Below are 17,633 nucleotides of genomic sequence, written 5' to 3'. Positions count from 1 at the left end.
AGAAACAAGAAATTATTCTTGCACATGCATGTTTGTTTATGATCCAATGTGCAACACTTTTATAGGCTGCATGTATGAAAGGAGGTATATATAACGATGTTTAATGTGCAGTTGAGAGCAAAATTATTACAGTTTTATATATAGGTAAGCCATATAACAAAAGAGCAGTAGCTAGTGTTTGCCCTTATATGAGATGCAGTCATATAATAGAGAGCCTTAAAGCTAGGGTTTACTGTACTTTGGGAATTAATCACATAAACTATAAATTGGGTTCAACAGGCTGGCTGGGTAAATAGGCGCAGCTAATGAGGACACTATGAGATCTTATAAGAGCGCTGACTGCCCCAGGACAAAAGTGCCGAGCTGCACCTGATGGAAAACTAGAAGACATCAAAGCATAAAGGATTAGTGCTCTCACAGTGTTGAGAAATGGCCAGGGGGAGATTCACCAACTTATTACCCACATCCAAGCTAATCCTGTTATCTGCAAAATATGACTGTGTTCAGGAACTGCCACCACCTAAACTTGCAGGAGACTAATTCTGTGTTTACATGGACAAAAGTGCGGGGAATTTTCATCTGGGCAAAACATATAAGATATGAGAATTTTTAAGGGTTGCCTTTGTACCAAATGCATGAAGAAGGGAAAAATAAAATCGGTTCTTTAACAGCTAATCTGTATCTTGTATGGGTGTCCTATAAGACAGAAATCCTTCTCTGACAACGCAGGGCAAAAGTCACACACAATTTGTTCTTTCTTGTTTAGTTGGAATGTACTTACGCTTTCCTAAAAGAAAATCGAAATACATTGAAAGTAACTTTGAAGATGAGAGGGATTGATTGTCCCCCAATAGCCCTGCTGAGGAAATCTTTTGTGCAGCAAATGTCTGCCTGATTTTTTTTTCCAGCACAATAAAAGAAGGTGAAAAATATCCCAAGGTCCTTGCCAGCACACCACAAACTATAATTCATTATCCAGCCTAAGGTATGTGAGTAGGCTCAAATATTTTTGGAAAAGGTTTGTAAATTACCAAGGCTAGAAATCTAATCTTTCTTCTACCAGAGATCCATCTGGTACAGCCAGCACCTATGGCAAATAATGGTCCGTATTTTTCAATTTGAATAAAACAGATACAGACCCAAACAGTTCCTCTTGGAGCAGATAATCCCTGGGAAAAGCACATGATTCAGGGAATAGATCTCCAACTTATATTTAATCTAAACATGCAATATGCTCCTTCCAGTGGCTCATCAGTGCCAAGGATGTTTGCCTTCAGGGCACAGTTTAGGCATGATTACCCAGGAAAGCCCATGGCTAAGTATTTATTTGGCATTAAGGAGCACCCCCGGCACACAGATCTAGCAGGCAAGGATTTATCTAGCTATCTAAGGGAAATGATTAATTTTGTAGGTTTTATTTTTTAGGGATGCAAGAATACCAAAGTGCTTGGTGATTGAAAGGAAACATTGTAAGGACGGCATCGCCTGCAGGCTTCCCTTGGCTGTTTTTGCTGTTGTTGCTGTTCGACGGTACCATACCTAAGCTGGGAGAATATTGCAATTAATAACCTGCCATTAGCAATGAAAAATAAGCACCCCGGTGAGCTGAAGTTAGTGATTACCTGATGTTAGTGAAGCACAAGTAAGAACCAGGGAGAGACTGGTGTAGTGACCCCAGGATGCCTCTGGAAACAAGCAAATACCCTTCCCACCTGTGTCTTTCTAACCCTGTACTCCTCTTTTCCTTTTCTCCAGGCATCATTCAGTCCTGCAGTGACCAGACTGTCTCACCAATAAACTCCTGGGCTACTCACTAACTTTCAGTCCACCTGTTAACGGATCCTCTCTTGGGGCATACAAAAAAGCTGGGGAGAGACTTTCTACAAAGACATGTGGAGATAGGACAATGGGGAATGGCTTTAAATTGTAGAGGGGAAGATTTAGACTAGACATTCAGAGTAAATTCTTCACACTGAGGGTGGGGAGGCCCTGGCCCAGGTTGCCCAGGGAAGCTGTGGCTGCCCCATCCCTGGAGGGGTTCAAGGCCAGGTTGGATGGGGCTTGGAGCCCCTGATCCAGTGGGAGGTGTCCCTGCCCATGGCAGGGGTGCATGGAATTAAATGATCTTTAAGGATCCTTTCCAGCTCAACTCGTTCTACATACACACACATATCTCTTGTTTTCAAAGAAATTATCGGGGATTAAAATTATAGGGATTAAAAAGGAAATACCATCTTAGTCTTCCTTGCTTTATGCTTTAGTGACAAAACATGCTACAAAATATTGTGTATCACTCCATGTTAAGACACCTGATGCTCTGTTTGCTTGTGTTGGTATAGGGCAATTGATACAAAAGTGAAGACATAAAGTCTCTTTGAGTTCACTTGTAACAGTGTGAAGTTAAACAATGACAAACTCATAACATTAAGTCGTATTTTGCAAGGTACATTCAAAATTTCAGGATAGACTGAGGAGCAGGAAAGGCCTGAGGTGAGCAGTGTCTTTTGAGTCGTCAGTGTTTTCTGGGCCTGCTTATGGCCATTTTTGGCTGGAAAGTGCTAATTAGATTGACATACTTGGCTAGGGGGCAGAAAGCTTAAAACATTAACTTTTTAAACATGTGCATACATTTGGAATATAACATATTCTGCTTTTCAAAGGTGTATTCTAGGTGAATAGCTTGCCAGTATGATGTCATCCACAAATTTCTCAAAAGCAAATACGCTGTTTCAGAATCAATTCTTGCTCTTGCACCCGTGTGTGTTACTTGTACACACTGTTCAAAGAATGGATCCAAAAATGATATCAGTATCTTCTTTTTTAATTCATTTGTCTGTTTATGATCACTGAGGACAGGGCTAAATAAGCAATTGTTTTGTTCAGTAGGGATTGCTCAGAGCTTCCCAAAAGCGTGCACAGGCTTAAATTCTCTTGTCTTAGGATGAGACAACAGACAAATACAAGGTCCCATGGCAATCTCCATTTCATGGTTTCCTTCTCATCTACTCGGTTCTTTGCTGAGGTGCACAAGACCATCCTCTAAACAGGGTTACAGAAAACTGAACGGTCAAAATATCTTCTCTTTGGGAATAGAATAAATTTGGAGAAACTCTGTTAATGTCAGCAAAAAATTCCCACTGGGAAGAACTCAGAGCAATATTGGGTCAAGCAAGCCTGTGAAGTGATAATCTGTACACTGGGGAGTCAAAATGGCTGTTTGTGAGACCACTTGTAGCTTCCACAAGGTGAACAGGCAGAACTTATCTCCATCCTTAAAAGCACAATGCTTTCTCTTGGCCTGCTCAATGATTTTAGTGATCTGGACGAACTTGTGAGGGCAGAATGAAGAAAGGCTGTCTTGTACTTTGAAACCACTTACATGACAGAGAGAGAAAGAAAAGCCAAACCCGGTAGGTTCTGTTCACCTTCATGTTCTGGGCTCATCCAAAGTAATCTGGGAGTTTTTTATGTTTTTAAGGCAAGATGCTACAAACACATGGGAACTTGAACAATTTTTACTTCAGTAATATGATCCATAAATAATTTTTCTGGGATTTAGGAGGTGTTACAAGTTCCTTTTATGAGACTTGGGTCCAAGACCTTAATCTTCTGGGTATTTATAATGTGAACTTTGCAGATCTACACTTAGGCAATACAGCACCCTATTTTACCTACTGTGTATTCTACTGCAGTCCGAAGTTTGTAATTATGTTATTAGACTTTCATTGTAAACTGTGGACATTCCTGAAAATAAAATTCATAAAATTCTCAGCAGAACACTGTAACTACAAGCCTGAGTTAGACTTCCTCTAAACTTTTTACCACATAACTCCTTAATTTTTGTACTCTCCCCTCCTCAAGTACCTGAGAGAAAGTATTGCATAGCCTAGCAATTAAAGTATTTACAGCCTGGAAGACAGGAGCTTAATCCACCTCAGAGTGCTTAGCACCTAGAATTCACATCTCCCATTTTGCAATTACAGAAACCGGAGGTTATAATATTTGCACCCCTTTGAGGGGATTAGATGAGTTGCATCCCAGAAAACCCAAGATTTTATACTGATTCCGTACACTCTTGGGATAAGAAAGTCAAGCTAGATTGCCCTTGTGTGCGTGCCCATACAATAAGAATGAGGAAGAAGAGACTCATAGAATGGTTTGGATTGGAAGAGACCTCAAAGCCCATCCAGTTCCAGCCCCCTGACTTGAACCCCTCCAGGGATGGGGCAGCCACCACTGCTCTGGGCAACCTGGGCCAGGGCCTCCCCACCCTCACAGCAAAACATTTCTTTCTAATGTCTAATCTAAATCTCCCCTCTTTCATCTTAAAACCTTTCTCCCTCGTCCTATCCCTGCAATCCCTGACAAAGAGCCCCTCCTCAGCTTTCCTGTAGTTTCCCATTAAGAACTGCAATGTTGCTATAAGGTCTCTCTAGAGCCTTTTCTTCTCTAGTCTGGACAACTCCAACACCCTCAGCCTGTCCTTCCCATGCTGAAGACTCCAGAACTGGCCGCATTTCTCCAGGTATGATCTCAAGAGAGTGGAGTAGAGGGGCAGAGCCCCTCCCTGGCTCTGCTGGTCCCACGGCTTTGGATGCAGCCAGGACACTGTTGGTTTCTGGGCTGCAAGCACACATTGCCAGCTCAAGTTGAGCTTTTCATCCACCAACACTCACAAATCCTTCTGTTCAGGGTGACCTTCAATCCATTCTCCACCAAGCCTGAATTTATGCCTGAGATTAGTCAGACAAGTTCTGACTTTTCAGAAGTGATGCAGAGAATTTACGTGCCTGCTTAAGACATACAAAACCACCATAGGCCAAACGCTGGAAAAGTCAGTGTCAAAACTTGGACCTAAACCAGGTGACAGGATTCTCTACCTCTTGACAGTTAGAGGTTGACATTTCAGCAAAGCAATAACCAGATGATTTGTACTGAAGCCCACTCCAGCCCTTAGTTAATCTGTTCCTTGGTTCCCATTTTTAAAATGTGAGTATTGATGCAGGGGTTGTGAGATTAAATCTGTTGAGGATAATGAAGTATCCATATGCTGTGGAGATGGTTATCATCGAAAGACTCAGGAAAGGAGTGGCCTCAATAAAGTGCTGAACAAACTTACTCCCAACAGGGCTGTGAGATCAAGCCCTTAAGCCAAGATATTACAGAAGCCTTGGCAAACAAATCAGATAAGTTGTGCCTCAGAAATGACCCTGCTCTGCAATGGATAAGGCTTCCCCTCCTTGCAGCACTGAAAAACTTCTGTTGATTGGAACGAGGATGTCTTGGGGCTCTCTAAATTACACCAGAGATGCAAAAGTAGCAAGAAGGTGCCTTTTGCTCTGTCCCAGCTCTGAGCTGTTCTTTCTTTACTGTCCTCTGCACGTTAAGTTTCACAAAGCAGTATGCATAATGCTGCGTGTATCTAGGGACCAAGAGACAATTCAGGTTTACCAAAAAGGGATTTAAACAAAAAAGGAATAGAGGCTCGGCAATATTCCTGAGGAAAAGTCGCTCTCTTACTCTTAGAAGGATACATAACCCTGTACTGTCACAGTTTGCATAGTGCTGTGTACATGCTTTTAATAAGTATTAAAGCTGGAAGGCTTTCCTATTATATTTGCATAGTTGGCATTACCTTTCTGTGGTTCTAGGTGAAGTGGTGGTACAATACCCACAATTCCTCCAGCCCCCCTACCCGCTGCAGCTTCAGCTATAGTAGCTGACAATGTAATACTCATTCAGCAGCTGATTATAATTAAAAATATCAGAATAATTAAAGTCCTCAGCTTGACAAGCAGAGCCATAACTTTGCCTTCAGACATTCCTCTCTAATTAGTTAATTAATCCTAATGCAAATTATAAGCAATAATTAGTCAGCCAAGCTTGACATAAAAGTCTGCTGACTTACAGCTAAAAGGCTTTTCTGGTTGTTGGTTTGTAGCTTCTTAAGCTGTCTTTTGTCCACTCGTGGCTTCTGTGTCTCCGGTCCTGTTAACTTGCTGCTGATATATAGATACGCAAATTAGTTTCCAGAATGAGAAATCACGACTATAAAAATTTGCACTACCATAGGCACTTCTTTATTTGCTTAATAAACTGGATAGTCACTATGTGTATAGAATATAAAGAAAGCGTCACATATGTATTCTAACATAATATAAATGTATGGTTTTATACAAATACAGACATTTAAGAACTTCCACATTCCCAGGTTTAGCAGAATCCATCTGCCTGTATATGGTCCTAGATGTCCTGGACAACAATAACGCAAAACCCTGTGTGATTCTAAGATTAAGCCAGATTCCAATCTCCCCTATCATAAATGAAATCAAATTCTTTTGTGCCAGGACAAATGGTATCTGATTCACATTTTTCCATAGGTTTTTAACAAATCAGGACTCTGTTAAAGTGAGATAATTTGAATTATCACTAGATAAATCAAAAGTGTGAATATTGCATTTCACGTGCAACCCAGCTAATATCGGTATGTTGATGTTGCATCCCACAAAGACACAACACTGACGTAGCACAGAAATAGTTGTGATTGCCTTGGAAAACTCATGGAGGCTTAGGTATTTATTCTTTCAAAGCATTTAGTCTGAAAGTATTTCTATTTACATAACAAAGCAAAGTTGTCAGTACTTTAAAAAAGCGGCAGGTAAAATGGGAAAACCCATTAAGAATGAGTAAATCTTTTGTGGTGAGTGTACTTTCTCTAACAGAGTGATAGCACGTACATTTTTATATTACACTATGCTTGAATCACACATACATAGAATCTCTAGGTTAGGTTAAGACCCAAAGAGATATCCTCTAGAGCTAGGGAGGGAAAAAGATTCATGTTGTAGTGTGGCTCAAATCACCCCTGGGGATACCAACCTTATTCCACTGTCAACAGAGGAAAGATGAGGTGACGATAGCCCTGAATTAAGCCTCTCAGTTAGGGGCCCACAGTTGGATGAGGAAATCTGAGCTCTGTTAAACAGTTTGAATGATCCAAAATGTGGGATGGCATTATCAATGTCTGTCTGTTCACTTTGTGCAATGAATAAAACAGAACAGAACCTATTATTCGGTAAATTCAAATAAAAATAAAAAAGCTCTTTTCAGGCAATTTCATCTTCAAATAGCAGGCTGCACAGACAAACCCAAATCATCCAGGAATGAGCAGGCAAATGTTCATGTATTTTAGCAACAGTCTGGAGATCAGGCAATGGCAACTTTAGGTTATCATAGAGAGTCGTGTTCTGGTGGTAAATAATAGGGAAGTACTACAAATTTCAGGGAAGTAAAGCTTCTATCTGCAAAAGAGGGAAAAAAAAATATTTGTGTGTGTGGAAGCACATGTCACAGCCATCGTGATAGCTTCCAGGGATTAGTGCTTACTCTGGATTTGTACCAGCTTTTGGGGATGAGGTAGGACTGGAGGACTGCACCTGCTTCACTGCATTCTCACTTTTCATTCTTCACCTCTGTTCAGGAGAAGAAACCTGTCTTAAAATACTGATTACAGACCTGCAACCTTCTGGTTCTCAAAACTGTAGCTGTGGTCTGTGCATTTCTTTTGTTAAACGGCTGTTGTTCTAAGGCCAAGGTTAATCCCACCAAAACTGAGGTCCCTGAGGTGTCTGCTTTGTCAGTCACTCAAAGATCCTTCTAGAGAAGGAATGAGAGAAGGACTTCACGAGGCCACCAAGGAACATAGATTAAAGCATCAAGACTATAGATTCTTTCTACCTCTGCTTTGGCAATACCAGGGTACTAGAGTGTGAAACTTCTAATTCTTAGTTGTCCAGTGCCTAGAAGCAGATTGGAAGATGCTCAGCTTGCAATCATCCACTGACAAATATTTCTCCAACCCTTTCCCTGTTCTTCATTCACTTCTTTCAAGCAGAAGTCAGGAAATTTCATGGGTTAAGGACAGGAATTTCTGACTCTCAAGGAAACTGAAGGACAAGAATCCACATTTAACTGTTGCATTTATGTGTACTGAAACTTAGTAAGGCTTCTTTCCTCACCACCAACCCCACCTTGGCTTTCATTATGCAGCACACATTATCTGTGTGAAATATTTTTTCCAGTAATGAGAAGTGCAATGATTTTGGGTGCTAATGGGATGTAGTCGGTAATTAATGAGAGCTGGGAAACAAGGGTACATCGGGCTTTTTTTCAGTGTGCTTGTGTATGAATGGGAGTTACTCTGTTGTATCAAGGGGAGAATAGATTAAGCATTTTGGAATACACAACCCAAGAGGGATAGTTAATCCTGGTTTTGACAATCACAAATGTAATATGTACAAATGAGGGGAAGCATTATGCATGATATTCCTCATTTTACATACAGCACAATATGTTATTTTCCAGCTCTTAATTCATGTCTTCATTAAGTAAAACTGCTCTAAGTCTAACTGAAGCATGCTGTGGATTTGGGAAAGAATTACGATCTCAACAATGATATGTTTTGTTTTATCCTTTAAACGTTTTAGGACATGGGTTTTTTATTAGCATAGGAAAATATCTGATAATGAAATGTGGCAGTTGGGCTTAGTTTGCTTGGCTACAACTGACTGATGGATGGTGACTGTGCAGGCCATGAGCTGTAGCTGTCAATGTCATTCCCAGCCAGTGTCGGTATCTGCTCTTTTCCAGGAAATTAGCAGTTGAAGAAGACCTTTATGCTTCTAGGACATATATCGAGTCTGAAACCCTAAACTACACAGCACTATCTCCCTCATCATCCCATCCTTCATGCCTGTGCTGGTGCTCCACATAACCTAGAATTCTCTCCTAAGAAAGCTGGACACTACCCATGGCCATGGCCAGCAGGTCTCTTGTGTGATTTCCCTCAGAAACAACTCTAACACTTCTTGAAGCCTTTGATTTGCAGAGTCCAATGAAACACCTCCATATAATTTATGCCAGTTGCTACTTCAGAGTTGCTCTAAATCGTTGCAGGAGATCAATTTGCATCTTGGCCAAACCCAGCATGTTGTAACCTTGCCCGCTCGTGCTGATTCCACACCAGGGAAGATGCCCTTAGGCTCCAAAGAAGGAAAAAAATAGAATTTCTTTATTTCTTCACTTGAGAGTGTCATGATTTTAACTGTTTACCCTTTATTTAACAAGTAAATTAAAATTGTCAGGGTAAATATATTCCCATATTAAGAACAACAGCAGTTCTTTCAGGTTAATTATTGTCAAGATAGGTACAAAATATAGCCAGGTAGTTATTAAACATCAGCCGGAGAGGTGTTTAACAGTGTGGTTCTCTGATAAAAAAAGAAATGTTACTTTCTTTTTATAATTGTTAAATACTAAACGCATCCTTATAAGCTACTGACTTAACAGTTACACAATTGTGTTATGGATAACCTGAAAACCAAATTGTATTCCTTCTCAAAAGTAAATACAGGACATTTTTTCTTTTGGTATGTAGCAGTAATAACCCCTAAAATTTGACCCGATCTGAATTAGATATTGTTACTGGCCTTCACTAGGCTTGTTTTTCATTTTCTGTTAGTCAGCATTGGGCCAAGTCAGTTGTTAAAGTTCCCTCTACAGAGTTCTTGGGATGAGCTACTCTTTAAAGATTCCTGTCTCACTGTGTTAACAAGGAAGCTGAATTCCACACCGATTTCCAGTGTTACTGTAGTGATTGCTTTACACCAGGCAAGAAAATGGCTGATATCAAGGCTCTGCTTTCAACGGCAACAATAAAATGACATAAGAAGATGCATTCTCAATAAAACAGCTTAAAAGTGAACAGCAAGAAAAAACTTGTCAAAAGGTTAGAATCAATGGGCTGCCTTTATGGTAACTAAATTATATGGTCTTTGAGCCTTGCATTAGGAAATCTGATATTTACTACCAGTGCAGAGATGTGAATAGAAAAACTCATAATTCTAGCAGGAACTGAAATAGATTTCTAGATATTGTCAGGAAAGCGGCAATGCAAGTAAATCACTTCATGTTCAGTATTTGTATTAAAATCACGGTTGGCTGACAGTTACCTTCAGAACTGAGAAGACATGGGAAGATTGAAACAAACCAAAAACCAACTTCTAAATTTTTCAGATTCTGATTTAGCCGTTTCAGTGATAGATGAGATTAATGATTCATTCTTCCACTGGGGTTCTAAATACTCCATACACTGTGCTGACATAGCATTCCATTCTCAAATAAAGACACCCTGCTAAAATCAGGTCTCAATTGGATATGAGGAAGAAATTTTTTTAAGATAAGGTTGGTGGAACACTGGAACGTGTTGCCCAGAGAAGTTGTGGATGATCCATCATTGGAAATGCTCAGGGCCAGGCTGGATGGAGCTTTGCACAACCTGATCTTCTTGAAGATATCCTTGCCTACCGCAGAAAGGTTGGACGAGGTGATCTTCAAAAGTTCCTTCCAACCCCAACCATTCTACAAATCTATGATCCATACTGTAAAATTCCAAGTTTCAGTTTTCTTAAACCTTAAATAATAACTTTAGAAAGTCTTTAAAGCTTGGAGCATCACAGTTTCTTCATCTTGGATAGAATTCCAATGTTCCTTGCTGTTCCATGGAAGTATCTGTGATGTGAATCCAGCCAACTGTAAAAGGCAGGACATCTTATTTGACCTCAGCTAATCCCATCAACAATTTGAGGAATGCAGACAGACGTCTGTTTGATAAATTCCCTTTCTCCAAAACAAAAAGGAGGGAGAAGTGTGTATGAATGGTAGATAAATTCCTGATAGATGGTCATGTGCCATACTGTATGGTGTCTGCCTAGGAACAGATGGGTTTCACGAGAAGAAGTTCACCTTTCTGGAATGAACACCATCCCAGTTTTCAACTATCATGCCAAAGAAAATGACTGAATGCCAGTTAGGGATGGGGCTGAGTGACTGTCTCAGGACCTAGCCTGGAGATCTGCATTCCTGTAAGAACAAACCTGAAAGTCTTGCAAAAGAGCAGTTTCATAACCTCAGTAACAGTTGAGGCAATTGGGAGACCCTGCATAACTTTATTATTTATTTTCCTGTGCCCTACAGAGTTTAATGTCCAAATACCTCAATCATATGAAAGATGTGATCATCAGAATCCACCTGACAAGAAAAGAAAATGCTATTTCTTTAAATTTTACAATCAGGTTATAAAATACTGTTCAAAAGATCTAACTTCAGAAATCTTCAGGAAAAAAACATTTATATTGGAGCTGCATATCCAGCCTTTCATTGTGATGAATAAGAAAAAAATGCAAATATTTAGAATAAACTCATTTCAACCCAATTACTGCTGCCTCAGAATTTCCTGCACACACACACACAGAGCTGCAGAAGCTGAGCCCTGACACTCTTCTGGAGATATCATTGGGGCTAACTTAATTCAACTTTAGTACATTGTGGGTGGATGAACCTTGACTAGCCGTCAGGTGCCCTATAAGCCTCCCCATCACTCCCTGTCCTCAGCAGGACAGGAAGAGAAAATGCAATGGAAGAGCTCGTGGGTTGAGATAAGGACAGGGAGATCACTCAGCAGTTACAGTTACGGGAAAACCAGACCCTTGTGAGGAAGCAGTGAACTGCAATGAGGTCTCCTCTCAGTCTCCTCTCCTCCAGGCTGAACAGACCAAGTGACTTCAGCCGCTCCTTGAGTGGTTTCCTCTCTAAACCCTACACTAGATTTTTGCTGACATCTTATAAGTACTTTGCGGGTCAACTTATTCTGAAAATAGCTGCTATCGACTCTTTTTTTGTTATTATTAGTTCTTTATTATTATTACTGTTACTTTCTGCTGGAGGAGTCAACCCAATAGGTTCTCTGGTATGACTGAGATTTTCATAAGGAAACGGGGAACCAATCCAATTTGAATATTTACTGTCTCTGAAGAGAATAGTTTCCATTTTTAAACTGGAACCCAGAAGTGACTAGGTTCCTATGCTACATTAATATACTTAATTAGATGCACTGGTTTCTCCTACTAGAAATCCTGCACCTGGTCAGGTGGGTGGTCAGAGCTAGAGAGGAAACAGGTTTTAAATTTTGTTTGAATGTGGTTGAAAAAAAATAAAAAAGGAACAATTTTTATGATAAACATATGGACTCATATGGAGAAAAATGTTTATTTAGTAACCCTGAAGGGCTATACTTAAACTTAGAACAAACTTTTATTTAATTATAAGATCTTCAAAATAGAAATTCAAAGTATCTCATCTCAAATAAAGGATGAAATTGAATATTTTTAGTCTATCAGGACATTCCATTCTTTTCTTGTGTGTTTTGGGTAGAATAGAATGAACTGAAATCAGAATGTTTCTACCACGCATTCTATGCTCCACAACTCAGCATTTTCGGATGATAAAATATTTGCACTGGAAATTTTCCAGACAGCCTTCTCTTGACTTTTTAAGTTGATTGTCTCATTCCTTCGGCTTCTGGACAGCAACTCTCAGCATGGTGTCATGATCCTAACTGCTCACGAGTTGCCTTCCAATTCCAAATGGTGCAACTTCAAATAATTTCCCAGCCTCGCATCACGCCTGTGCTCATGCCGGCAATACCTGTGGCTTTTTTTCAATGAGCTCGTTTGCTCCCATGAAGTTGGAAAAGCCCCAGAGCGGTTTGGGAACCTGGAATCATGGCAGTGTAGCTGCTTTTTCAGCCCCGTTTGCTGACAGAAGCCCATGGCACAGGTGGGAGCGCGAGTCTGAGGCGCATCGGATGCCGTGCGCTTCCCTGATGTGTAGTAATTAAACACCTGTGCTAAATAGCAATTTGCTGGGCCACTGTGAAAACCCGTGGTGTGCTCAACAGTCCTGAACATTTTCCATCTCTCGCTTGGGCAGGTGGTCTCATGTTTGAACTCTGCTGTTCAAATAACTCCAAAGAGAGAGATGTGGTTTCAAGACCTCTTCAAGGCCTTTATTTTGTTTTGTTGCTGCTATTATTTTTTTTTTGCATTAAATAGGAAACCTGAACTCCCTTCTTTAACATTCCTGGAGTATCTTTGCATGCTATGTATTTACAGTCACATGTACAAGTGGCCAAACCATACAGACGTCTTCATGGATTAAGAGCCTAGAAAAGTTATATGCCACAAAATTAGTTCATGTTAGCAAGGGGAAATGCCTTGAATAAATATATCTGTGGGAAAAGAGGTTAATCACAGAATTTCCTGTAGTCTTAGAGCCTGTCTCTAGAGTCTTTTCGTAAACATGGAGTTCTTCAAGACCTCATAACTCTCTACTGGGAACAAATACTATGTCTCTACCAGCAAACAAATCAAAGCCAGAGCATGTTCTCAAACTCCATTCCCCAAATATCCAGAATATGTAGTTGCTCACGTGCTTCCTGTACAGTTTTGACTTGCACTGGCTAAAACTCTCCTAGACTGTGCCTGAGCATGGCCAGGGGATTTACACATGCTATGGACTGCTCCCAATAGTCAGTTTGGACACTGCCATCCTGTTTAGAAGGAAAGAGAATTTAGACATGTGTCTACAAGACAGGCTGTTCCCACTACCTGCAGGATGGAACTGACCTCAGACTGATCCATGACTCGTTTTATTTAATCATATGCACGTAACCAAAAGTTCAAAAACAAACCTTCTTGTAAAGCAGCACTAATGAGCTTGAACCTGACTCCTTCTGCTGAGGTGCACCTCATACAACAAGGTGACTATAAACTGATTCACGATGGCTTAAAGCAGAAGGCAGCGGTAGTCAGATCTTGTTGCACAACAAGGGAGCATGACCATCACACCTGCCACAGCATGAGGCATGAGTTAGAGGAGGCTCGTCCAGCCTGAGTGCTAGGTGGGAGGCGAAGAGCGAGCCAGGAGACCACCACTTCAATCTTCATACAAGGTCCAGCTCCATGTTTACTGATCTAACCTTCAGCCCAGTTAACCTTTTCAGTCTTGGAGTCATTAAAGACCTTAATAACTGACAAGATAGCTGGTAACTTCTATGACACTAGCTTTTCAAAGTCCTTCAGCTACCCCCACACTGAGCCATGTATCCTGTGTTGAAAGAAACCAGAAACTGTCTTGTGTTTCATTCTGAATGTTTGTTCCAGAGAGGTCTCCAGACTTTTTCTAAAAAGACCAACCAAGAGAAATTTTTGCTTAAAAATGGTGTGGAATCAAAGTGTATATAAGGCGTCTTATTAGCTTTGAGTTTATTCTCAATTCAGTCACAGGAAATATCCATTTTCCTGAAGAAGCAGCAGTTGTCATATTTTGTTGCTGTAGTGTGTGTAATATCAATCTCATGTTTATTTATGCATGTAAAGATTTTATTATTTACATTTAAATATTTATAACATTTCTGCATAAGCAGCCAAAAAAGTTCATCTCTGCCCTTTAGGAACTAAGCAATTTCATTTTACTAGGTAGACTTTTTTCTATATAAATAATTGACACATTGATTTCTCCCTCTGTCTTCATGCTATTTATATTATTTCTTAAATGCAAGAGGATTATAGAACTAACAGACTGACTGGTCTGTTTTTATTGCCTATCAAATCCAAACAGACTAATATATCACATGAAGGATCTGGAAAACGGAGTGGTGATAAAAACCTAAAAAATAGGAATGAATTCATTAGAATTCAGTTATGGAAGCCTATGCTAATTGTATTGCTACATAGAAAGTGTGTTTGTTTCTTCCTGGAAATAACTTTATGTAAATTTTGTTTTCCTGAGATTAGTGGTACTAATCCCTGTGGAAGCCGAGGTCATCTTGGAGCTGGTGGAGCCGCAAGTCAAAGGGGAGAAGGGATCACACCTGCAGGGAGGGGTGAACAGGATGGGCGACCCCAAAGTGACTAGCTGAGGATTCCATCCCACATACATCACACTTGGGATAAACTTGAAAGATCACGAGGTTCTCGCTCTGTTCTTCAATGTCCAGCGCCCAGTGAGGACCTTGTCTGTCTGTTTGCCCTTGGTCCTAGATCCATGCGTTCCTGAACCCAGTTCCTGAGCCCAGCTCCCTGCAGCCACTCCCCTGCCCTGTGCCGGCTCTACAGCATCTGTGGTGACACAGTCTCTGGGAGGAGTGGCAGGGGCACAATTGCACATAATTATATAGATTTTGTTATTTTCCTATTATTTCCTTTATTGATGTTATCATTACTATTTTACTAAAGCCACTTTGGTTTAGTTTCCAACCTGCAAGCCTTTTCCTCTCATTTTCCTTTCCCTGGGGGTCGGGGAGGGAGCTGGGAGACCGACTGCTCGTTTTTAGCTGCTGAAATTGGCCAGGCCAGGGCTGAGCAGTGACATATAGCAATAGACAGAAGTGCTGTTCTTCTTTCTTTCGGTAGTACTATTCTAGTTCGTAAAAACAAAGGTGTAAAAACAAGACTACTCCATGAAGCCATGGTGGTTATTTGGGAGGCTGTGCTTGAAGCAGGTTTACCACAGCCAAGTAACTCACACCGGTTGTGTTCGCTCCTGAAGGTGAGAAGAGCACATTTCTCATTCTGCCCTTCCTCTTTCACTAACTCCTCTGGAAAAATTATAATTGCCTTTAAAATATTGTCTTCATGAGTGCTGCTGAAAATAAAAAAACCCTCACTACTGTTAAAATAATGACAGACACAAAGTCAGCATCCACTGATGGTTTAAAAAATAGAAATGCAAAGGGAAAGCAGATGCATGATTTGTGGAAGAATAACAAAGCAGGTAAAATTCCTCCCTCATTTAACACTACCTTAATACAATGATTCAACAACTAATCAGTTAATCCTTTCTCTTTAGTTTGAACTTCCACTTAAGCCATTGCAATCCCAGTAAAGGAGAGAGTAAATCAGTGTTCAATTCCACCCCCAGACAGAGCCTACCAAGGGGCATCACAGGTGTGTCAGGTGCTGGTACCAGCTGCAACCTTGCACAAGGCTGTGGTCAAAGAAACAGAAAGAGAAAATCTCTTATCTCCATCGATTGCATTTGGAACCCAAGTAGTCAAGGCAGCTGAAAAGGAAACGCGGTAGCCGCGTGGCTCATCCAAGGCGCCAGGTAAACTGCAAAGCCAAGTATCGTGTGCAGGCTCTGCACTCGAAATCAATCCTCTTTTCTCGAGTCCATCCTGTTCCCTTAAGCCACTGTTAAACAAAAGGAAAACACAGTACTCTTCCTTCTCATCATCATTCATAGTTTATCCTCCTTTCATTACTTCTCATACTTTTTCCTATTGTGTATTGTTCCCACAATGCAGCAAACAATGAGATTGTCTGTTCTTGCTTCTGATCTCGGAACACAGTCCTTCAAATCACACCCAGCACCACCACATTATCTATGTCATAAATTTCCTTTACAGGTGTTCAGGAACCAGTGCCTAGGGGTAGGTTTCCATTGTTTCTCCTTGTTATATTAAAATAATTTCACACAATTTCATTTTGCCATTTTAATTTTTAAGGTTTCTTTCTGTTTCCTTACAGGTTTTGGGATGAATATTCTTCCTTTGCTTAATCTAAAAACCAGAAGATTATATGGAATTGTAACGTGGAATTTGCAACGTGGCCAGCTTTGCGACCTGCTTCAGTAACCCAAGGGGAAAAGGAACAGGGGAAAAGAAAGGAGGAAAGCAGAGCTAATGGTTTAAATTGTACCTCAGAAAGAAACCCTATAGAAATAGCTTCATTGAGGTTGAACATCAGTCGTGAGAGCGGGATCACTTCTGTCAAGATGTGGATATTTTCATTGTTGTTTCTTTTTCTGATCACTGCTGACCTTGACACACAAAAAGAAACCTTAAGCATCTAAAAGTTAGACACCTACATCTGAAGGAGTCAGACCAGGCTCCTTTTACAAACAGTGGAAAGCAAGAGGCATTTTCAGAGAGAGGTTCATCTCCTCCTAGGGTGTAAAAGATGGGAAAAAAATCTGCCTTTGGAGACACATATTTTTCTCCATTTACTATCAAAGCAAGTTACTGCATCACCCAGTTCTGGACTCAGATGATTAACTTAAACTCCTCAGATGGCAGGGGGGAGAACTCTTGTTTTCTGCAACTTGCATGTATTGCAAATATTCAACAAAGTAAGGAAGCAATTTCTCCTGAATGTGCCAGAAGCCAGATTTTTAAAGACTGTAGCTAGTTTCAGCTTTCTCCATTTTTAGGTTTTAGAGTAGAAGATTTACAAGGCTCCTGATACTGCATTTTCAGGCTGCTCCCCTCTTCTCAAATCCTAATATCAAATTCAAGTATATGAACTAACTGGACCATAAAATCCTAACAAAATTCTGAAAGCTGTAGATGCATAGCTGATGTTTGCATCATCATCAGTAGGTCTCTCTGCTAGAATAAATTCCACCTAAAGAATAGCCGTTTGTGTGGAAGTAGGGGGGATTGCAGTGATTCAAATTTTCAACAGAAAAAGATAGTGCAGATGGGGAAGGCTTAGAAATATCAAAATAAAACTGTGGACAGAATTTAAGTGATTTAACCCCATTGAAAACACAAGGTTAGGTGCTCTCTTAAAAAACAAAGCTATATTGTAGTTCCTCACCTCCAATTTACTGTGTGCAACTGATGTCAACATTCCTAATGCCATTAGCCCCAAGGAAATGTCCTTTCTAGTAGGTTCACTAGCAAGAACTGTGAGACTGATGCTGTAAGTGGCTTGCACGAATACCGTGGGACC

The sequence above is a fragment of the Phaenicophaeus curvirostris genome, chromosome 2 (genome assembly GCF_032191515.1).
Source record: "Phaenicophaeus curvirostris isolate KB17595 chromosome 2, BPBGC_Pcur_1.0, whole genome shotgun sequence".
NCBI lineage: Eukaryota > Metazoa > Chordata > Aves > Cuculiformes > Cuculidae > Phaenicophaeus > Phaenicophaeus curvirostris.
The sequence above is the reverse complement of the archived record's forward strand: the minus strand, read 5'-3'. Positions refer to the sequence as shown.